Raw genomic sequence first — 24,619 nt, forward strand, 5'->3', positions numbered from 1 at the left:
ATTTCATATTTCTAATATGCCCGCGGGACAATATAATGATGTAATTTTGCAGAATGCATGTCGTCATTGGACACCACAGATATATCCTCTTCACTGAAAACAAAGCATAGGTCTTTGTTACGACGTGAGAAATGAAACGTGAAGGCAAGTTAATGCATGAAATAGGAAGCAAAGTTAATGTTATTGCATGAAAAAGATAAGTCTGCTATGTTGTGCACAGACAAAAGCTTATATGACATTTGACCGCATTTTCTAGTCCCCAAAAAGAGTTCAGTTGTGTCAACTTGTCGCGCAAACTAGATTTCTGTAGATTGTAGTTACACCATCCTCCTCATACAGCGTTCGCTTTTTCCTTGAAGACGTGATCACTAGTAGGCGTTTTGACATTTTCCTGCTGAGCTGTAAATTCCTCTGCCACTCTCCATATCCTGTTTTTGTTCTGTGTCTAGCGGAATTTGTAGTCCACGAGCTGTGAGGGGAGTGGAGGGTGTCAGGGACTGAGTGTGAAGGGTCCTGTAAATGCCAATGCGGAAGTGAGTCACCATCGCTGGAAGAACACAGCAACACAGGAGGCGTCTGGCTGCTGCAATTGTTTGTATTGCCACAACACTTTTATCTCATCTCTTCTGAGAGTCGGGGAGGGATCGTGTGTGTGTGAATCTGTGGTAAAACCCATTAATCTTGAACAAACTAAGGGAAACTTTGACCATTAAGAGTAAAGACCAATCTGTGATATAATCCACCCATCTCTCTTAAGGCTATATCAATTATTGTTGTGCAAAAAGCAGAGTTGTCAGAGCAGATGAAAACTACATCTACGGTACAGATCTGGAAACATTGAAGAGTTAGGGCCGAATGGAGAGTCAGGGTGTGATTGGGCCCAGCCGACTCACCTAAGGCACTAACAAATGTGCTAAAAGTCATAAGCGGTTCTTCTGTAGGCTAATCATTTGCCTGCAGAAAGGCAAAAGGCTGTATTCTCAGTCTTCACAGAATACCATGCTGCTGTATTTGTGAATGTGGGAGAGACCGTTTGATTCTTAAGCCAGGAGAGAAGGCGTCAAAACTACACTGCTCAAAATAATAAAGGGAACACTAAAATAACACATCCTAGATCTGAATGAATGAAATATTCTTATTAAATACTTTTTTCTTTACATAGTTGAATGTGCTGACAACAAAATCACACAAAAATGATCAATGGAAATAAAATGTATCAACCCATGGAGGTCTTGATTTGGAGTCACACTCAAAATTAAAGTGGAAAACCACACTACAGGCTGATCCAACTTTGATGTAATGTCCTTAAAACAAGTCAAAATGAGGCTCAGTAGTGTGTGTGGCCTCCACGTGCCTGTATGACCTCCCTACAACGCCTGGGCATGCTCCTGATGAGGTGGCGGATGGTCTCCTGAGGGATCTCCTCCCAGACCTGGACTAAAGCATCCGCCAACTCCTGGACAGTCTGTGGTGGATGGAGCGAGACATGATGTCCCAGATGTGCTCAATTGCATTCAGGTCTGGGGAACGGGCGGGCCAGTCCATAGCATCAATGCCTTCCTCTTGCAGGAACTGCTGACACACTCCAGCCACATGAGGTCTAGCATTGTCTTGCATTAGGAGGAACCCAGGGCCAACCGCACCAGCATATGGTCTCACAAGGGGACTGAGGATCTCATCTCGGTAGCTAATGGCAGTCAGGCTACCTCTGGCGAGCACATGGAGGGATGCCCCCCAAAGAAATGCCACCACACACCATGACTGACCCACCGCCAAACCGGTCATGCTGGAGGATGTTGCAGGCAGCAGAACGTTCTCCACGGCGTCTCCAGACTCTGTCACGTGCTCAGTGTGAACCTGCTTTCATCTGTGAAGAGCACAGGGAGCCAGTGGCAAATTTGCCAATCTTGGTGTTCTCTGGCAAATGCCAAACGAACTGCACGGTGTTGGGCTGTAAGCACAACCCCCACCTGTGGACATCGGGCCCTCATACCACCCTCATAGAGTCTGTTTCTGACCGTTTGAGCAGACACATGCACATTTGTGGCCTGCTGGAGGTCATTTTGCAGGGCTCTGGCAGTGCTCCTCCTTGCACAAAGGCGGAGGTAGCGGTCCTGCTGCTAGGTTGTTGCCCTCCTACGGCCTCCTCCACGTCTCCTGATGTACTGGCCTGTCTCCTGGTAGCGCCTCCATGCTCTGGACACTACGCTGACAGACACAGCAAACCTTCTTGCCACAGCTCGCATTGATGTGCCATCCTGGATGAGCTGCACTACCTGAGCCACTTGTGTGGGTTGTAGACGCCGTCTCATGCTACCACTAGAGTGAAAGCACCGCCAGCATTCAAAAGTGACCAAAACATCAGCCAGGAAGCATAAGAACTGAGAAGTGGTCTATGGTCCCCACCTACAGATTCACTCCTTTATTGGGGGTGTCTTGCTAATTGCCTATAATTTCCACCTGTTCTCTATTCCATTTGCACAACAGCATGTGAAATTTATTGTCAATCAGTGTTGCTTCCTAAGTGGACAGTTTGATTTCACAGAAGTGTGATTGACTTGGAGTTACATTGTGTTGTTTAAGTGTTCCCTTTATTTTTTTGAGCAGTGTATATACACTTATGGTCAAAACACTCATGGCATTCTCTCAACCAGCTTCACCTGGAATGCTTTTCCAAAAGTCTAGAGGGAGTTCCCACATCTGCTGAGCCCTTGTTAGCTGCTTTTCCTTCACTCTGCAGTCCGACTCATCCCAAAACACCTCAATTTCCTTGAGGTTGGGGGATTGTGGAGGCCAGGTCATCTGATGCAGCTCTCCATCACTCTCCTTCTTGGTAAAATAGCCCTGACACAGGCTGGAGTTGTGTTGGGTCATTGCCCTGTTGAAAAAAAAATGATAGTCCCACTAATCGCAAACCAGGTGGGATGGTGTATCGCTGTAGAATGCTGTGGTAGCCATGCTGGTTAAGTGTGCCTTGAATTCTAAATAAATCAGTGTCACCAGCAAATCACCCCAACACCTCCTCCTCCATGTTTTACAGTGGGAAGTACACATGTGGAGATCATCCATTCACTCACACTGCATCTCACAAAGACATGGCAGCTGGAACCAAAAATCTCAGATATGAACTCCACACCAAATGACAAACTTCCACCGGTCTAATGTCCATTGCTTGTATTTCTTGGCCCAAGCAATTCTCTTCTTATTTTTGGTGTCCTTTAGTAGCGGGTGCTTTGCAGCAATTCGACCATGAAGGCTTGACTCCTCTGAACAGTTGATGTTGAGATCTGTCTGTTACTTGAACTCTGAAGCATTTATTTGGGCTGCAATTTCTGAGGCTGGTAACTCTAATGACGTTATCCGTTGCAGCAGAGGTAACTCTGTCTTCCATTCATGTGGCGGTCCTCATGAGAGCCAGTTTCATCATAGCACTTGATGGTTTTTGTGACTACACCTGAAGAAACTTTCAAAGTTCTTGAAATGTTCTGTATTGACTGACCTTGTCTTAAAGTAATGATGGACTGTAGTTTCTCTTTGCTTATTTGAGCTGTTCTTGTCATAATATGGACTTGGTGTTTTACCAAATAGGGCTTTCTATATACCCCACTACCTTGTCACAACACAACTGATTGGCTCAAATGCATTAAGGAGGAAATAAATTCCACAAATTAACTTAAGGCTGTTAATTGAAATGAATTCCAGGTGACTACCTCATGGAGCTGGTTGAGAGAATGCCAAGAGTGTGCAAAGCTGTCGTCAAGGCAAATGTAGAATAATAGTGAAAAATAAAGAAAAACCCTTGAATGAGTAGGTGTTCTAAAACTTGACTGGTAGTGTACTTTCAGGACTCTACATGACTGCTGATGAGCATTCAGCAGGTAGGAATGGCTAACAGATGTGTTCTTCCACTGAAGAAAAAGCTTCATAGTGTTAGGTTCTAAATAAAGAGCAAAAACCAGACGATTAGTAAAGCTCAAACCAAGTTTATTCTCCCAATGGGTCAGACAGCTGAAACAGGCAAAGACATGTTTGTTTCCACTACCACAAGTATATATACCCCAATTTGGATGAAGTCTCCTCCTTCACTATAAACATTACATCTTTATTGCTAGGCAGGAAGATAAGTGAGGCGGTTAATAAACTGTTCCTTCTCCCTTAATGTGACCTGACCTCCTCCCCCATTCATCACGAATCCACAGCTCTCCACCTTTATCAGTGACTGCAACCATGTGATTGCCTTTCCTTTACTCTGTACAGTCCAAGCCCGTGGCCCTTATCCAACCTTAATTGACCCCACCATATACATTCCTCCTACAGATAACCATTAACTTATGGTGTAGAAACCAGACTGTGGCACTCCTCATTTCCATAGGATACCTGGTTATTAACAATATTTCAAGTTTAGAAGTCAGAACTCATCAATATAATTAACTTGCACTAAACAAAATACAACAAAACCCATTTACAGATGAGGATATTTATTTGAGGCAGTTTCCTACATCAGGCAACAGGAAATGTGAATTATAGTTAAAATGTATGTTTTTGTATGGGTTGATACATTTTTTTGAAAATTAAAAAAAAAAAAAAATTCAAGTCTGCAATTTCAAAGTGGAAATTACAAACTTTAGAAGGCTTTTTAAACAAACACACGACAAGTTAAATTCTCCTGCAACAGGGTCATCAAATTAAGATCCTACATCTGTAAAATAAAAAAAGGATACAAGCACATTATTCCATCAGTCATTACCCCACCTTTTTAACAAAATGAGGCTCAAGATTCTGACAAGAAACAGGAAACAAGGTGTTCACTTTGTCCAACCCTTATGCAAAAACATAACTTATTAAGTTTCAGTCAGTAAGAGCAAACAGAAAACCTACTTAAGTGGCACTGCAACAGTCCAAGGAGCTTCAGCAGTTCTGAAGAGGAGACCAGTAGGCATGCAGGTAGGGATAGAATTCCCAGTAGGCAACACACTAAGGTGCATCTTCATAATCTAAAGTGGCCTCTTACATCCTCTCCTTCGCTGTTGCTGAATGGAGTGAGCTGGTCGGACTATACTACATCACACCTTACCTGAGTGGTTACAGTAGACCAGTGCAGATGAAGAAGAGGGAACCACATTGGACTAATGACATACAGCCCTTCTCATTTGATTAAGGGGGGAGGGGGGTGTTCTTACAGGTGAAGTATGAAAGTTCAGGGTCCTGTGGTAGTCACTGAGACTTCCTGTTTCATACCTCCACCCATTCCCTTCTCTCTCTTTCAGGAAGTTCCCAAAGGCCGTGCCCTACTTGCTCTCCTCACTCACTGGAAGGGGAGATGGGTAACCTTAACAGGGGAACTTATATTCCCTGTATTTTTGTGTTTAATAATATTTTTGGAACAAATCTTCGCTTCCTACGTAAGACTTATTAATGTTTGACTTGTTAGGAATGCAAGGTGACTTGATCTGTCCTCCCCCTCCTCATACGGGTTCCCACGGTTGAAGAGGAAGTCACTGTGGCCAACACATCAGCTTCCTCTGAAGGATAGGAAGTGACAATTTCATTATTTCTTTCACTAACACCGGACTCGTGAACACAATTCTAGTATATAATACGCAGTACGAGGTCTCTAATACTCACATACACACACGATCAAGCACACAATGCATGGGGGTCACGCTCTCACAGGCACACAGACATGGACACATTCTGCCTCACCTGTTTGTGGGGTCATCTCCATGGCAACAGCCCCCATGTCTTTCTGTAAATGCTCAATCTGCTCCTGTAGCTTCCTGCTCTTAGCATCCGTCTGGAGGGCATACCGGGACCATCAGATAGAGCTCGAGCACACACACAGTACATACAGTTGTTCATAGCATTGTGTACTGAAGTAAAATCCCCATTGAGGCTGGGGGAGAGGGGGTTCTACTAAGCAATATTTAATTGTTGTAAAGGTCACACCAAGGATCATTTTGCTCTTTGATTTAAAACAAAAAAGATTTTATTACCATTTTGATTTTGCATTACTGCTATTAGCCATACAAATGCACTGAATAACAGATTTTCTACATGGAACAGATAGTTCCCCCCCCCCAAAAAAAAAAATCAAAAGGAAGTGTCTGTCTTATATCTGGGATAGAGAGCAAAGATCAGGAAACAATAGTTATGCATTAAAAAAAATATTTTTAATTTTGGCACTGAACAGTCTCTATTATACAGTACACACCTACTCATTCCAGGGTTTTTCTTTATTTTTACTAGAGAATGCCAAGAGTGTGATAAGCTATCAAAGGCAAAGGGTGGCTGCTTTGAAGAATATAAAATGTATTTTCATTTGTTTAACACTTTCTTGGTCCCTATTTGATTCCATATGATACATCATAGTTTGGATGTCTTCACTATTATTTTACAATGTAGAAAATAGTAAAAATAAAGAAAAACCCTGAAATGAGTAGGTGTGTCCAAACTTTTGACTGGTACTGTACTTAATCATTTTTTTCAACTGGTACCGGGGTCAGACGGGTCTTGTGAGGCCTGTGGGTGCCCTGTGGGTGTCCTAGAGAAAAACAACATGAGAGTCTCACCTTTCCACAGCGGGGTAGCCCAAACTGTTCGGATGCTACAGACAGAAGTTGGCAGATCGGCGGTACAGACTTCAGACGTGGGGGTCGTAGGGTGAAACAGAGAACACATGAGAGTCTCATGGTCTGACAAACACCGCTGTAGCTCTGCCACCTTTCACTGCAGATGAAGAGGATGTGGTGGATTGAAACCAGATATCTCGATCTTAAACAGGTATATTTTTATGGGGGCTGGACATCGACTCATTCGGGTTGTCTGCCCCCCGTGGAAATCTAATTAGCATAGGAAAATCCCACTACAAATCCATTAATTTAGGTGCACCCGAGTGGCGCAGTGGTCTACACTGCATCTCAGTACAAGAGGCGTCACCTGGTTCGAATCCAGGCTGCATCACATCCGGCCGTGATTGGGAGTCCCATAGGGCTGCGCACAATTTGCCCAGCGTCGTCTCGGTTTGGCCGGGGTAGGCCGTCATTGTAAATAATAATTTGTTCTTAACTGACTTGCCTAGTTAAAGATAAAATAAAAAGTTTAAGCTAGAGACATGTTTTTTTTTTTTTTTACATTGGATGCTTCTCAATCCACCGCATCCACCAAAATCGCACTTCCGCATTTGCGGTCTGGGCTGGAATCATACAACACTGTGTTCAGTCCAGCACATTTAGAGATATACTGTATTATTAAATAATAATCCAGAGAGAATAATCTTCGGTCATCGTCATAGCCGTGTATATTCCCCCTCAAGCAGATACCATGACGGCTCAAGGAACTACACTGGACTTTGTGCAGCCAGGAAACCACATATCGTGAGGCTGCATTAATTGCAGCTGATGACTTTAACAAAGCAAATCTGAGGAAAACACTACCAAAGTTCTATCAACACATTGGCCTGTAGTACTCGTGCTTCAAAAACTCCCGACCATTGTTACTCTCCCTTAATGATGGCTACAAGGCCTTCCGCCACCCTTGTAGCGAGGCTACATACAGACACCGGTTAGTCGGGTTGATTGAGGTAGTATGTACATGTAGATATGGTTAAAGTAACTATGCATTTATGATGAACAGAGAGTAGCAGTAGCATAAAAGAGGGGTTGGGGGAAGTACCTGTGCTAAGGTATATTCCACACTGGTCTGACGAATTAAACCTGTTGAGTGTAGGGGGCAGTATTTTGAGGTTTGGATGAAAATCGTACCCAAATGAAACTGCCTATTTCTCAGGCCCAGAATCTAGAATATGCATATAATTAGAAAACTCGAAAGTTTCCAAAACTGTCAAAATATTGTCTGTGAGTATAACAGAACTGATACTGCAGACCAAAACCTGAGGAAAATACAACCAGGAAGTGCCTAAGAGAAACGAATCTCCCTGTTCCATTGCATGCCTCCCCTCCATTTAAAGGGATATCAACCAGATTCCTTTCTCTATGGCTTCCACATATTGTGAACAGTCTTTAGACATAGTTTCAGGCTTTTATTCCTAAAAATGAGCGAGAACGATCACATCGTGTCAGTGGATGGCTGGGTGCCAGCAGAGTTTTGCATGCGCAACAACTTGGAGCAGACATTTTCTCTCGCTCTCCTATTGAAAAAGCTACGGTCCGGTTGAAATATTATCGATTATTTGTTGTAAAAACAACCTGAGGATTGATTATAAAAAATGTTTGACATGTTTCTACGAACTTTCCGGATACTATTTGGAATTTTTATCTGCCCGTCATGACCTGCACGAGCCTGGGGATTTCTGAACATAACGTGCCAACCAAATGGAGGTTTTTGGATATAAAAATAATCTTTATTGAACAAAAGGAACATTTGTGTAACTGGGAGTCTCGTGAGTGCAAACATCCGAAGATCAAAGGTAAGCGATTAATTTCATTGCTTTTCTGACTTTCGTGACCAATCTACTTTGCTGCTAGCTGTTTGTAATGTTTTGTCTGCTGAGAGAGATGTCCTAACATAAACGCTTGGATAGCTTTTGCTGTAAAGCTTTGAAATCTGACACGCCAGGTGGATTAACATCAAGCTACGCTGTGTTTTGCTATATTGCACTTGTGATTTCATGAAAATGTAATATTTTTTGTCATTTAATTTGAATTTGGCGCTCTGCAATTCAGTGGATGTTGACGAAAATGAGCCCGCTAACGGGATGGGTGGGCCAAGAAGTTAAGATTGATCAAAACAAAAGGACTGGGATATGTTCCAGGTCGCCTCTGAATTCATCAGGAAGTGTATAGTGGATGTTGTTCCCACTGTGACAATTAAAACCTATCCAAACCAAAAACCATGGGTAGATGGCAGCATTTGCGCAAAACTGAAAGCGTGAACCACCGCATTTAACCCCCTAGAGTCGATTAACGCACCAGTGCATCAATCTAAGTAACATAATAAAGAAATCCCCATCAAAATCCACCAGTTTAACCTAGATACAGTGTCTCAATCCACCGGATTCACCAATGTTGCACTACCACATCTGTGGTGAAAGGTGGCAGAGCTAAAGCGGGGTTTGTCAGACCACGAAACATCCTAAATATCAGTCTTCTCACAAAAACGTCTGTCGTGTCCGAACTATTACAACAGCTCTATGGAATGAAGACTCACGAACATGATAGTCATTGCCGTTCTGCTCTACGACCGCCACAAGGACAAACACTTCAAAACCTTGTTTCTTGTCATTTATTTTTTGACTCTCTTTTTTTTCCATCTATGAATGCGTTATTCAAAGCGTTTCTCTGGGCTATAGTAGTAAAAGCTAATTTTTTTCAATACTTTTATAAAATAATAATATTTTTTTTATACCTTTTATACCTAAAGGGTGTCCTATAATTCAAATAGCTAAATTATCCATAGTATAAACCATCTTAAACTTATAATTGTGGACGACTTCAAAATTGAATTTCAATTAATGGAATGATGAGGATGAAGGTGATTGAATTTAGAACAAATGTGTAAGAATTTACATGCCTCTGTCCGGCACTAACACACCCTGAAAAATACACTTATTTTTGTATTACTAACTAAAACGGTTGTTACACTAAGGTTTTTATTCTAAGAGAAACTAAAATGTTCAATTATATTCCATGATATTCTTAAAATATGTGTAGACTGAATATAAGCACGTGAGATCTGCTAAATAATCAAGTTGATGGCGCAGTCATTTTTCCTCGCTCACTTTAGATGATTTGAAAACGAAATAAATCTCCAAAATAGTTATTTTTTAAACAAAGCAATTATTATTATTAATTCATTTAGAATTATATAAAAGTCCCTTTGATATTCTCACAGATATATTATTAACCCTGTTTTTCACAAGCGTAGCAGGCTGTGCATTCTGCAATCAACGTTTCTAGAATTGGCTATTAGCAGGACAATATATATTGGTCATATTGATCATGGCTCCTGAGTGGCGCACAATGGGATTGCCTTGCAGTTTTCCAGCTTTATCCACTGAGATTGTGGTGGGCGCACGAGGTTCAAGGCATGAGGGCAGGGGGCACGGGACAGTCCACAGAGCAGGGCACAGAAGACGGACTTAGCCCATGGGGAAGGAAGGGGGATTGCGTCATCCACCTCACTGGGTAGCACAGAGCAACACTAATAATGGTGCTGACTAGGGAAACGTTTCCGCTGTTCTTAGTGCCTGTCTGCAAGTTCAAACTAATTAATAATGGTGCAAAAACTACTCCTTAGATTTGAATTTGGACGGCAGAAATGATTAAATATTAAAGCCTTATAGACCTCTCACTAAAGGCAGTCAAAAGTTACACTTAAATCTGGATTTTATGAAAAATGACACGAAAAGCGCACATCTGAAAATCCCAAACTCTAAAAGTAATTGGAAAGGTAGATACAAATTATGTGACATCTTTGTAACTTTGTTAAAACCTCTACAGGATCAGTGGGTCCCCAGTGGGACAGTTGAGCTAATGTAGGCTAATGTGATAGGTATGAGGTTGTAAGTAAAATTCTCCAGTACATCCAATATTGAAGGTTATCAAATGGTTCTCAAAGATGGACTCTGGTGGTCAAACTAGCACTAACTAGCATATGGTAACAATGGCTGACAATTAGAATTCTGTGGCAGCCCACAAGGTGTGCTGCAGTATGACACAACTTTTACAGGAAGAACCACTGTAATTGGCAGGGACTCCAGACAATCCCAGATTACAAAGGGAACCAGCCACGTCGCAGACACCGACGCCGTACTCTCAGACAAGTAAAACACCTTCTTCGCCCGCTTTGAGGATAACACAGTGCCACAGACGTGGGTCGCTCCCGAGGACTGTGAGCTCTCATTCTTCGTGTTCAACATGAGTAAGACATGTAAGCGTGTTAACCCTCGCAAGGCTGCCAGCCCAGACGGCATCCCGTGTTTACGGACATATTCAATCTCTCCCTAACCCAGCCTGCTGTCCCCACCTGCGTAAAGATGTCCACCATTCTTCCTGTACCCAAGAAAGCAAAAGTAACATCTAAATTACTATTGCTTTGAGAGGCTAGTTAAGGATCATATCACCTCCAGCTTACCAGACACCCTAGACTCACTACAATTTTGATACCGCCCCAATACATCCACATCCACGGATGATGCAATCGCACCACAGACTGCCCTAACCATCTGGTAAGAATGCTGTTCATTGACTACAGCTGAGACTTTGTCACCATAGTACCATCCAAGCTCATCATTAAGCTCAGGGCCCGGGGTCTGAACCCCGACTTGTGTAACTGGGACCTGGACTTCCTGACGGCCCTCCCCCAGGTGGCGAAGGCAGGAAACAACACCTCCACTTCGCTGATACTCAACATAAGGACCCCAAAAGGGTGCATCCATCAGCCTCCTCCTGTGCTCCCTGTTCACCCATGACTGCGTGGCTATGCATGCCTCCAACTCAATCATCAAGTTTGCAGATGTTACAACAGTGGTAGGCTTGATCACCAACAACAAGACAGCCTACAGGAAGGAGGTGAGGCCCCTGGCAGAGTGGTGACAGAAAAATAACCTCTGCCTCAACAAAACTAAAGAAGTGATCGTAGACTTCAGGAGACAGCAGTGGGAGTACACCCCCATCCACATTGACAGGGCTGCAGTGGTGTAGGTGAACAGCTTCAAGTTCCTTGGCGTACACATCACTGACAATCTGAAATGGTCTACCCACAAAGACAGTGTGGTGAAGAAGGCGCAACAGTGCCTCTTTAACCTCAGGAGGCCGAAGAAATTCAGCTTGGCCCATAAGACCCTCACAAACTTTTACAGATGCACCATTGAGCGCATCCTGTCGGCTGTATCACCGCCTGGTACAGCAACTGCACCACCCGCAACCGCAGGCCTGGGTGGTGTGGTCTGCCCAACACATTACCAGGGCCACACTGCCTGCTCTCCAGGACATCTATAGCACTTGGTGTCACATGAAGGCCAAGAAGATCATCAAGGACTCAGCCACCCGAGCAACAGCCTGTGCATTCGAAGCTGTTTTTCAGTCTCTCTGTCCCAGCTTTATCTCAAGGTCAAACTATTAAATAGCCATCACTAGCCAGCCTCCACCCAATACCCTGCCCTGAACTTAGTCACTAGCCGGCTACCACCCAGTTACTAAACCATGCACCTTAGAGGCTGCTGCTCTATGTACATAGACATGGAACACTGGTCACGTGAGTAATGTTAACACTTTTTTTCCCATTTCACATGTATATACTGTATTCTAGTCAAGGCCATCCTATTCAACTATTGCTGTACATATACCATTCTATCCTACGTATTCTTCAGACATACTACATATTCTATCCACAATGTCTATACATCCCATCACACATACATAGTCCAGATTCTGACATTGCTCATCCTAATATTTCTCAATTCCATTCTTTTTAGATTTGTGTGTATTGTTAGATATTACTGCAGTGTTGGAGCTAGGAACACAAGCATTTTGCTAGACCCGCAATAACATCTGCTAAATATGTGTATGCGACCAATAAAATTTGATTTGAAATGGAAAACATGCATTTCCTTTGGTCACTTAATTAAACACTTCAGAGTGCCCTCAGTGCAGACCTACAGATGAAAGTGTGATTGTTGAAAGTGTTCCAGCCAATCCATACCTTGTTCATGACGACAATGAAGGGCAGCTTCGTCTTGTACAGAATTCTGCAGTAAAAAAAAAACAAGAGTCAGAGTGAATAAGCAAATCAACACCCTACACAGGACCTTAAAATTCCACAAAACTTTGAGATTAGGTTGAATTGAAACCCTAGTGTTCACATTTATGATATAACCACAGACGGCTGTGGTAGCTATTGAAAAACCTGTGTCGATAATGCATAGGTAATGTCCCTACAGTTCTGCAGTACCAAAAATCTAAAATGGCCCCTAGTGTGTCATACCTGCAGGCGTAGAGCATGTTAGACATGAAGTTGACGGGGTTGACGCTACGAGACTTATCCATGATCCAATCTTGTAGCGAAGCGATTCAATGACCATTCATCCTTGGGACCCAGGCAATCTTTGTAATTCACTGTGTCACAGATATCTACGAGGGGACAAGAAGGAGTTTTCTGTAACTTATTAGCTACGGTAGCTAATAATAGAATAAGGCAGTGGGTAGACCAACATAATTATAATGATTGAATTCTATGAACAGAACATCCAGGGAACTGACTTTTCTGAACATTCAATAAATGATTGGCATTATCGACATGATGCCAGTGCCACACATTATGCAGGGTAGGTGCTTTTAGCAATGCGGGTATATTTACATATACTACCATTGCATAAAAAATGGATTGGGGGGGCAAAAAAAAACAGTCAGTGAGAAGCCAGAGGTTAAATACAATTCCATTTCAACTTACTCTGCCTGTGGGAAGGACTGTTGGTCATTATGGCAGGGGAAATTGAGACAAAATGTTCCTGTCATGAACAACAATCCTGCCCACCAGCACAGTAAGTTGAAGTGTAATTGTATTTAACTTATGACTTCCCATATACTGTTTTAGTGCAACTAACACTAGTGTAGTTATTTTAATATTCCGCGTTGTTAAAAGCACCTATATGCACGGTGGTGGTCATGATGATTTCTTACCGATGTTGGCAGGGAAAGGGACTTCGTGCACGGCAGGGTCTAGGTTGATAATATATGGAAGAGACTTCGTGGTGTGAAGATGGGCAGTGAGTCGCTGAGAAGAAACATTAACAAAGTCAGAGCTAGCATAAGTTAAGTTAGTTACAAGATGGCCGTTACCAATGTAATTTTTGGGGGCACTGAGCAAATGTAAGGTCTTGTGAGCGGAAAAAACTGAAAGTTGTGAGAATTTTGTGCAAGTTCTCATGTGTGTTTACAGTGAACACTGAGAATGTACCCTTACAGTTTTAGACAGTAGCCAATACTATTGTGGCTATTTGAGCATAATTTAGGCCTACCAACAAAACCAATGGAACTTATTTGCATATTCAAGCCCGTCTCAAAATACAAAACTGCCCCTTTAATTAAGACAAGCTTTTTACCTGACTTGCTTTTCAAAGACAGCTTGAAATTTAGCCTACGCGTTTTGTGCTCTTGTAGGAAGCAGTAAATCGTAATTTTTGACCTCTACTTATCTAGAACTGGGCTAATAAGTCGCTAACTAGCAAAGAATATCAACAAAAGTCCACACGCGTGACTGATCTGAAAAGCGCATTCATTTGCGGGTGATTGACAGACTGCTCCTGGGCTACCCGCCAATAGAAATCTACTCCCTTGCGCTCTGACATTGCGTTGCTTAGAAGAAACATTGGCTGTGACTTTGCTAATTTACAGTTTCTTTACCAAACTGCCTAACTACAAAACAAATATGCAATTATGCTTAGTTTGGTTGAGTTTACATAACCCACATATGCAACGTAAAGTTACTGGTTAGCTTTGGGAGTCTGTGTATTGGTTGGAGTTAAACCATACACAGATCCCGATGTGTCCCAAAGCTAACGCAGCCAACGTTAGCTAGATTTAGGTTACATGCACAAAAGTTGTTTTTCCAGACAACGCCATACCAAGCACTATGAGACAAAATGGTTTCTTCTGTTCCATCGTCACATTCGCTCCTTTCTCCTGAAACCCCTTCTGGACAGGTCGTCCCAGCAGTCGAGTCTGTCGCAAAGAGCCCGCGTGTCTTTCTTATTTCCACCGCTAGGTGATGCAAGCCGAGATGTTATACTTTTTCTTCTTTAGCATAATACAAAAACAAAATGGCAAGAGGACGATTTTCAAGATTGTTCCTTTCCAGTCAGTCCAGCGCATAGACTTAAATAGACATCGCATCATTGTATCTGTCCCACAATGGGTTTTGTGAGAGCACTGGCAGTGCCATAGAGCCCCACATTAGAGGTGTCATAATACCCACAATACCTAGAGGTCAAACATGGAAATGGTTCCAATAGCTCTTATGCACATTCCATAATCGAACGTTCTAAACACACTTCCTACTGATATGGCAATTTCCAGCGGCGCATAATATAGAACGGAAGTCAGTCTAGTTGTAATCGACGATATAACATTACTACCACAATGTCACAGTTTTTTACTAGGTGTCTTCAGGACTTGCTTCAAATTTATTTTAATGATGTACATCGAATTGTTAAATCAGCCTCCGAGATTCCAGCTAGCAAGAATGGAAAGGAGTTCAAGATGTATATAGAAAGGTGAGTACCAAGTCAGTGACAGACATAAAGTTAGCTAGCTACAGTCATATTAGCTAGCTAATTTAAGTATTAACTGTAGCTAGCTAGTTACTTCGTAAATTACGTAACGTTGACAAAATCTACCTGAGAATGTGTTTTTTTGTTAGCTTGGTTAAGTTATGCTTGCTAGCTATATTTGCTAGCTAAAAATAATTGTTATTCATGTCTTCTACACAGTATCTAGCAAAGATACATTGACAGTCGAAATCACCGTGAGGGCTGCCTGTCACAGGTCCATGAGGAAGAGTGAAAAGCCGCACCGCATGAGAGTAGGGAAAGGTTATAGATAGTTACTAGGGACCTTGTTTTAAACATCTCCTGTGGGACAATGTCATCATGGTCAAAATGTGTTGGAGACAGTGTCAACGTTTAATCTTATCAATAGATAGATTAATATCAATAGATAGTAACAGCACAAGGCAGAGCAGAGCATCAAGTACATGGCAATGGAAAGAGTCAAGAAGTTGCTGTAGTGGGAAGAGGAAAGGATGTCTTGCAACACGATGGGGCCTGTGTATAATAAGAATTGTCTGAATTCGGTGGCTTTCCATCTGTCTTTCTTCCAATCCTCTTGGTTTTCTCTGAAACTATATTCAATCAATCAATCAAATGTATTTATAAAGCCCTCCTTACATCAGCTGATGTCACAAAGTGCTGTACAGAAACCCAGCCTAAAACCCCAAACAGCAAGCAATGCAGGTGTAGAAGCACGGGTGGCTAGGAAAAACTCCCTAGAAACGCCAGAACCTAGGAAGAAACCTAGAGAGGAACCAGGCTATGAGGGGTGGCCAGTCCTCTTCTGGCTGTGCCGGGTGGAGATTATAACAGAACATGGCCAAGATATTCAAATGTTCATAGATGACAAGCAGGGTCAGATAGTAATATTCATCACATTGGTTGTAGAGGGTGCAACAGGTCAGCACTTCAGGAGTAAATGTCAGTTGGCTTTTCATAGTCGGTCATTCAGTGTCTCTACCGCACCTTCTGTCTCTAGAGAGTTTAAAAACATATAGATTCAATGGTTATAAAGATGGGGAGCGGTCTGGCCGTAATGAAGAGATGCTCTGTTTTTTTTGACACCACACTCCAAAAAGTAAGTTCTGCAGGCTCTAGTTTTGTCTAATCTTGATATTGTCCAGTCTTGTGGTCCAGTTCTGCAAGGAAAGACTTAATTAAGCTGCAGCTGGCCCAGAACAGAGCAGCACATTTTTTCCTTAATTGTAATCAGAGGGCTGATAAAAAAGACTATGCATGCCAGTCTCTCTTGGCTAAGAGTTGAGGAGAGACTGACTGCAACACCTTCTTTTTGTAAGAAACATTAATGTGTTGAAAATCCCAGATTGTTTGCATAGTGACACACACACTAATCCCACCAGACATGCCACCAGGGGTCTTTTTACAGTCCCCAAATCCTGAACAAATTCAAGAAAGCGTACAGTATTATATAGAGCCCTAATTGTGTGGAACTTCCTTCCATCTCATATTGCTCAAATAAAAAGCAAACCTGGTTTCAAAAAACAGATAAAGCAACACCTCACGGCACAACACCTCTCCCCTATTTGACCTAGATAGTTTGTGTGTATGCATTGATATGTATGCTATGTTTGCCTTTTTAAAGCATGTATGTAGTTCTGTCTTCGAGCTGTTCTTGTTTATTGATGTTCTGTATTATGTCATTCTGTATTATGTTTCATGTTTTGTGTGGACCCCAGGAAGAGTAGCTGGTGCTTTTGCAACAGCTAATGGGGATCCTAATAAAATACCAAAATACCTGGCATCTTTCATTATGCGCACCTGCACGTCCTCCATTACCTCACTTATTAACTCGCCTATATCTGGCACTCCCTTAGGTCCCTCCCCAGTCAGTATTGGTCCTGTGTTTATGCAAAGACACTACTGTTATATTGTCTTGTTTTATTAAACATTTCATCTGCACCTGCCTCTCGACTCTCAGCGTCTTCGTTACAGTGTGGCAGTGTCAGGCAGAGTGACACAAGCCAAACTACGGATTAGTGACCTCTAGTCTGTATGTGTGTGTCAGGGGAGAATGACTGCGCCCTCTCATCGTAGCCACGGAAGTTCACGACCGACCGGAGTACTGCGGGCATTGTTAGCAAAAAACAGGATCCCCAATTACAGTGAATGGAAAAATGGCAATATTCGTGGTCAATCTTCATGTAAATAAACAATTAATTGCCTTTTATACACCAGATATGTCCTCTTAAAATTGCACACAGAAGAATTTATGAGGATAAGTAAATAAGAAAATGCTCATCTAGATGCTGCGCTCCTAGAGGCCCGGGGGCTTTAATGCAGGTAAACTTAAATCTGTTTTACCTCATTTCTACCAGCATGTCAAATGTGCAACCAGAGAAGAAAAAAAAACTCTAGACCACCTTTACTCCACAAACAGAGACGCATACAAAGCTCTTCATTTCGCAACTGACCATAATTCTATCCTCTTGATTCCTGCTTAAAAGCCAAATCTAAAGCAGGAAGTACCAGTGACTCGCTCAATACAGAAGTGGTCCGTTGACGTGGAATGCTACGCTACCGGACTGTTTGGCTAGCACAGAATGGAATATGTTCCGAGATTCATCATATGGCATTGAGGAGTATGCCACCTCAGTCACCGGCTTTATCAAGAAGTGCATTGACGACGTCGTCCCCACAGTGACTGTACGTATATATCCCAACCAGAAGCCATGGATTGCAGGCAACATCCGCACGAGCTAAAGGCTAGAGCTTCCGCTTTCAAGGAGTGGGACACTAATCCGAACGCTTATAAGAAATCCCGCTATGCACTCAGATGAACCATTAAACAGGCAAAGTGTCAATACAGGACTAAGATTGAATCCTACTACACCAGCTCTGACGCTCGTTAGATGTGGCAGGGCTTGGAAACTTTTAAGGACTACAAAGGGAAACCCAGCCGTGAGCTGCCCAGTGACGTGAGCCTACTAGACAAGCTATATGCCTTTTATGCTCGCTTCGAGGCAAGCAACACTGAAGCATGCATGAGAGCACCAGCTGTTCCAGATGACTGTGTTATCACGCTCTCTGTAGCTGATTTGAGCAAGACCTTTTAACAGGTCAACATTCACAAGGCTGCGGGGCCAGATTATCAGGACGTGTACTCAGAGCATTCACGGACCAATTTCTTCTACACAAGTGAACATGGCCAAAGCCGTGACTTAAACGGGAACCAACTTTGCCTCAATTCTAAAGCAACAGGGGATACAAATGAAAGGGATATTTGAGACTTCTCTCTATTAAAGAGATACTTTGGGATTTTGGCAATTAAGCCATGTATCTACTTCCCCAGAGTCAGATGAACTTGTGGATACCAATTAAAATTGATTACATTTATTTTTCTTCTCACCCATCTACCCATCTACACACACCCATAATGACAAAGTGACTACGTTTTTAGATTTTTTTTGCAAATGTCTTGAAAATGAAATACAGTGTTACTTATTGTTAGAACTTTTGTGCCGAATCCACTGTGCTGTTTCAGGTGCAACATTTATGGTCATGGTCACAGCAGTTTGTAGGAGGGAGATTCCAAGATGTGGGAAGTGTACAGGAGGGCATGGGATAGAGGGTTGTGTCGTTTCGGTGGATAAAGTGTGTTTTAACTGTATGGGTGCCCATGTTGCCGGGGATCGGGTGTGTCCGATGCAAGAGAGGCAGGTTGAGGTGTCTAGAGTCAGAGTAGTGCAGTAGGTGTCGTATACTGAAGAAGTGAAGAAAGAGTAGGGTCGAGGGTGAGGGTTCCGGAGAGGATCCCCGTGAGTAGTAGATCTGTGCCAGCACAGGAGTGATCTATGGTTCAGTAAGGTTGGCTTCTTAGCGTTCACAGCAATGGTGATCAACTGTACCACAGAAACAGAAAATAGATGTTGTGGTGGCAGCTGCAGAGCGGTATTTGGGTATACAGGATTGGACTTCAGAAGAATTACAGGGTGTGTTGAGTGGTGGTGTCCCATCTTCCCAGTCCTTTGGTGTGGTGGTGTAACGATGTTCGTCTGAGGAAGAAGGAGTTGACCAAAGCGCTGTGTGGTACGTGTTCATATTTCCTTTAATTAACTGAACACTAAATACAAGCGAATAAATGAAAACCAAATCAGTCCGTTTCAACACTGAAACGGAAAACAACTACCCACAACCCATAGTGGGCAAACAGGCTGCCTAAGTATGGTTCTCAATCAGAGACAACGATTGACAGGTGCCTCTGATTGGGAACCATACCAGGCCAAACACCTGGAAATATAACACACAGAACCAAAACATAGAATGCCCACCCCAACTCACGCCCTGACCAAACCAAAATAGAGACATAAAAAAGGAACTAAGGTCAGAACGTGCCAGGTGGTTAGTTGGAAGGGTGTTTTTTATTTTTTATTTTGTGTTTACACAAGTGAACATGGCCAAAGCCGTGACTTAAACGGGAACCAACTTTGCCTCAATTCTAAAGCAACAGGGGATACAAATGAAAGGGATATTTGAGACTTCTCTCTATTAAAGAGATACTTTGGGATTTTGGCAATTAAGCCATGTATCTACTTCCCCAGAGTCAGATGAACTTGTGGATACCAATTAAAATTGATTACATTTATTTTTCTTCTCACCCATCTACCCATCTACACACACCCATAATGACAAAGTGACTACGTTTTTAGATTTTTTTTGCAAATGTCTTGAAAATGAAATACAGTGTTACTTATTGTTAGAACTTTTGTGCCGAATCCACTGTGCTGTTTCAGGTGCAACATTTATGGTCATGGTCACAGCAGTTTGTAGGAGGGAGATTCCAAGATGTGGGAAGTGTACAGGAGGGCATGGGATAGAGGGTTGTGTCGTTTCGGTGGATAAAGTGTGTTTTAACTGTATGGGTGCCCATGTTGCCGGGGATCGGGTGTGTCCGATGCAAGAGAGGCAGGTTGAGGTGTCTAGAGTCAGAGTAGTGCAGTAGGTGTCGTATACTGAAGAAGTGAAGAAAGAGTAGGGTCGAGGGTGAGGGTTCCGGAGAGGATCCCCGTGAGTAGTAGATCTGTGCCAGCACAGGAGTGATCTATGGTTCAGTAAGGTTGGCTTCTTAGCGTTCACAGCAATGGTGATCAACTGTACCACAGAAACAGAAAATAGATGTTGTGGTGGCAGCTGCAGAGCGGTATTTGGGTATACAGGATTGGACTTCAGAAGAATTACAGGGTGTGTTGAGTGGTGGTGTCCCATCTTCCCAGTCCTTTGGTGTGGTGGTGTAACGATGTTCGTCTGAGGAAGAAGGAGTTGACCAAAGCGCTGTGTGGTACGTGTTCATATTTCCTTTAATTAACTGAACACTAAATACAAGCGAATAAATGAAAACCAAATCAGTCCGTTTCAACACTGAAACGGAAAACAACTACCCACAACCCATAGTGGGCAAACAGGCTGCCTAAGTATGGTTCTCAATCAGAGACAACGATTGACAGGTGCCTCTGATTGGGAACCATACCAGGCCAAACACCTGGAAATATAACACACAGAACCAAAACATAGAATGCCCACCCCAACTCACGCCCTGACCAAACCAAAATAGAGACATAAAAAAGGAACTAAGGTCAGAACGTGCCAGGTGGTTAGTTGGAAGGGTGTTTTTTATTTTTTATTTTGTGTTTTTGTTTAGTTTTTCCTTTTCCCATTTTGTATCACAAAGCATAATGGATTTATATTATAGTCCAGTTGGGGGCAGTAAAGCAACATATCAAATTCCAAACGCTGTTAAACTCCAAAGAAGAAGAAGAAGGAAGAAGAAGACGAAGAAGAAGAAGAAGAAGAAGCTACTTATCACTATTGGCTATCAGTCAGTAGTGATGTGTCTAGGACTTCCAGAAGCCTAATAAACTGCATGGTTTCCCTAGTCATAGTGGGAGGACCACACACCACATCATTGCGTCACTCCAAATTTGCTTCGATATGATGATTATTATATCAGTATGTGCACATAAAAGCGTTTCCACCGCCATTTCTCACATAATATATTTTACCGATACCAAACGATCCCATCATGTCAAATTAACAAATGATCTGTCTGCATCCATAAAATTGTACAGAAACTTCCTATTTCCATCACAGCTGCATTGATTTATTTTTTATACGGTATGCTTTTACGTGCAAGAAAACTGTGGATGTTAATGTGGTTAATATGATACACTCTTCACTGCTAAAATGATAACGCATATAGTAGACCTTTCTATTAGTAGTGGTGCATTTCACAAGGATCTCAAAATATCCCGGGTGGTTCCACTCCACAAGAAGAGCAGTAAAACAAATGTAGGAAACTACAGGCCTGTGTCAATCCTCGGCACCTTATCCAAAGTTGTTGAGAGATTAGTTTTTAATCAACTTGAGGGATACCTTCTTGAGCACAAACTTCTTTATGAACTACAATCTCGCTTTAGAACAGCTAATTTCACTGATACTTGCCTTATCCACCTTTTTGACCACATTAATCAGGAAAGTGAGAAGTGGAACTATACAGGTATGGTCATGTTAGAATTGCAGTAAGCTTTTGACACTGTGGACCATGATAATCTCCTGGTGAAACTGAAATGCATGGGTCTAAATGATGTAGCAGTGAATTGGTTTAGGTCTTATCTGACCAACAGAACACAAGTTTGTAATGTTGATGATATTCTGTCAGAGGCCAAAGAAATATCCTGTGGACTACCGCATTAGGGCCTCTTATTTCTTATATACGTTATTGATATGCCAGATACAGTAAAGTGCAAACTCTTGCTTTATGCAGATGATTCAGCCTTACTGGTATCAGGGAAGGATACAGTTTAGGTAGAGGAGACCCTGAGTAAGATATTGCATTTAGTTAGAGATTGGTTGTCTGACAACAAATTATCACTACATTTGGGAAAATCTGAATCGATTTTGTTTGGAACAAAACGTAGTTGCTTTGGGCTGACAATATAATGGTAAACTGTGCAGGCAAAGAGACTGAATCTAAAATAAGTGTATCTTATCGTGGTGTGTCCCTTGATCAATCCCTCTATGGAGACCTGACTGCTGCTAAAGTTATTTCTAAACAAATTGTGTAATTTTGATTATGCTTGCTCTGCTGGTATAGTGGGCTTTCAAAAAAGCTGAAAAAAAGAATGCAGGTCATGCAAAGTAATGTTATCAGGTATATGCTGAATATCTTCCCTAGGACCCACATAGGGGTACACGAGTTCCGTGGGGTGGGCTTGTTGCCTTTGGAATCCAGAGTGGACCAACTTAAAGTTAATCATATGTTTGACATCTTAAATGATTGTGCCCCAGGTTACATGAAAAACCACATGGACATGGTCTATAACCAACACAGTCACAATATCAGAGCTAGTGTTATGTCTTGTAAAATCCCAAGAGTAAACAGTACTGCGAGGAGGACGTTTTTCCTTACAGGCATTTGTCTATGGAATAGCCTTCCCTTGGAAATCAAGCAAAGAAAAAGTCAAATAGCTTTAAAAAGCAGGCAAAGATTTTCATTTGGACAAGGTTGTCCAAGTAAGAGAAACCAATCCACTGCCCCTTGTGCACCCTACTTCTGGTCAGGTGTATTTATTTGAAGGATTGGTATGATGTGCAATTACTTTCAAGTCATATCCTCTGTGTCCACATTGTACATATTCTTGTATATGTCTGCTACCCAAAATAAAATAAATTCAATCCAGGTGTAGGGTGCTGAGGACAAACTCAGCCTGCTGCTCTCCTCCCACACCCAAGCCTATTGGGTCCTGATTGTAACAGTGGAGCCCAGTGTGCACTGCAGGATCCAGAGATGGCATCAGTGAAGCTGGAAGACTGCATTCAAATTCTGGGGCTGAACGTTATTAAAGCTGAAGAGGAAGAGGCAAAACTGTTTATCGAGGAAAGAGCAGGCCTTAACAAGAGGGGGTAAATAGTTTGACCAAATTACTATATCCCCATTTTATTGTTAGAGGTAGATATTATCTCATTATGATTTGCCAACAAAATGTTACATTTGTTTTGTTCACCATAGCTTTGCCTGGAGTACTCGAAGATTCTCATCTGAGAGATAGACTTTACTCCTGCTTTGACTGTGGGAGGAGATACTTTCACCAGTCTAGCCTGCAAATACATCAGCGAATACATACTGGAGAGAAACCTAACTCCTGCTTTGACTGTGGGAACAGTTTCTCAAAACTGTCTAGCCTGAAGAATCATCAGCGAATACAAACTAGAGAGAAACCTTACTCCTGTTCTATCTGTGGGTGAGTTTATCAATACAGTGTAGCCCGAAAAAACATCTGTGAATACATACTGGAGAAAAGCCCTTACTCCTGTTGGGTGAGTATCTCTCAATTAAGTATGCTCAAAGTTCACCTGCGAAAACATCAGAGATACCATCACTGCGTCATGTAAACTAACCAATTCAGAGAGTACAGGATAGAAGAAGCCTTTAACACTGCTCTGCCCATAGGAGAGGATTATCAAGCATGTAAAGCCTTCAGTCATCCCAGCACTCACAACTTTTATTAAGTTTATTAAAAAAAATAACTTAGAGTAACACTAAAGCCTTATTCATGTATTTTCCAAGACAACATTTAATTGTCTTTGTTTAGTCAACAATCGTAGTCCAAAACTTGAAATTAACTTAGCCCCATACATTAAACTGGGGTGTGATGTTATATTATCTACAACTAGAAAAAGCCATAGCAGAGGGAAAAAACTGAGCTGTGGATGTACAGTATGTAGGTGTGTACGCAAGTAGGTGAGTGCTTGTATGTGTGTGAATGTGTGTCAGTGTGTATATATGTAGAATTGTTGGTAAGTGGTTGTGTTGTTGTTAAAAATATTATGTTGAATATGATCTATTATTGTTATCCCAGGTAATCCCAACACCCATAACCAAATCAGCTACTCGTTCAGCTGACACGAGAGACTATGTAATGTTAAGTGTTCCTGTCTATGTCATGTCTTGTTATACAATATATAGAATAGAATAGAATTACCAAAAACTATAAAAAATGTGGACACCAACTCATTCAATGGATTTTCTTTATTTTGACTCTATTTTCAGAAAACTTAACATATGTAAATATTTGTATAAACATAACAAAATTCAACAACTGAGACATAAAATGAACAAGTTCCACAGACATGTGATTAACATAAATGGAATAATGTGTCCCTGAACAAAGGGGGGGGGGGGGGGGGGGGGGGGGGGGGTCAAAATCAAAAGTAACAGTCAGTATCTGGTGTGTCCACCAGCTGCATTAAGTACTGCAGTGCATCTCCTCCTCATGGACTGCACCAGATTTGCCAGTTCTTGCTGTGAGATGTTACCCCACT

At 42.1% G+C, this 24,619-nt stretch overlaps 1 long non-coding RNA gene across 2 annotated transcripts; it reads right to left on the reverse strand.

Annotated features, from left to right (window-relative positions):
- Positions 1 to 3,971: 3,971 nt before the first annotated feature.
- On the reverse strand, positions 3,972 to 14,938 carry LOC149972120 (uncharacterized). 2 transcript variants are annotated; one of them, XR_016492023.1, is made up of 7 exons: positions 14,582 to 14,938; positions 13,638 to 13,731; positions 12,943 to 13,088; positions 12,661 to 12,706; positions 6,570 to 6,726; positions 5,704 to 5,794; positions 3,972 to 5,522 (listed from the first exon to the last, which is right to left on the reverse strand). It is a non-coding gene; the product is annotated as an uncharacterized LOC149972120 (long non-coding RNA). The 2 variants fall into 2 exon arrangements; XR_016492022.1 differs by lacking the exon at positions 6,570 to 6,726 and having other exon boundaries at positions 14,582 to 14,931.
- Positions 14,939 to 24,619: the final 9,681 nt, after the last annotated feature.

This window comes from Oncorhynchus mykiss, chromosome 25 (assembly GCF_057628025.1).
Source record: "Oncorhynchus mykiss isolate SJ-2025 chromosome 25, ASM5762802v1, whole genome shotgun sequence".
NCBI lineage: Eukaryota > Metazoa > Chordata > Actinopteri > Salmoniformes > Salmonidae > Oncorhynchus > Oncorhynchus mykiss.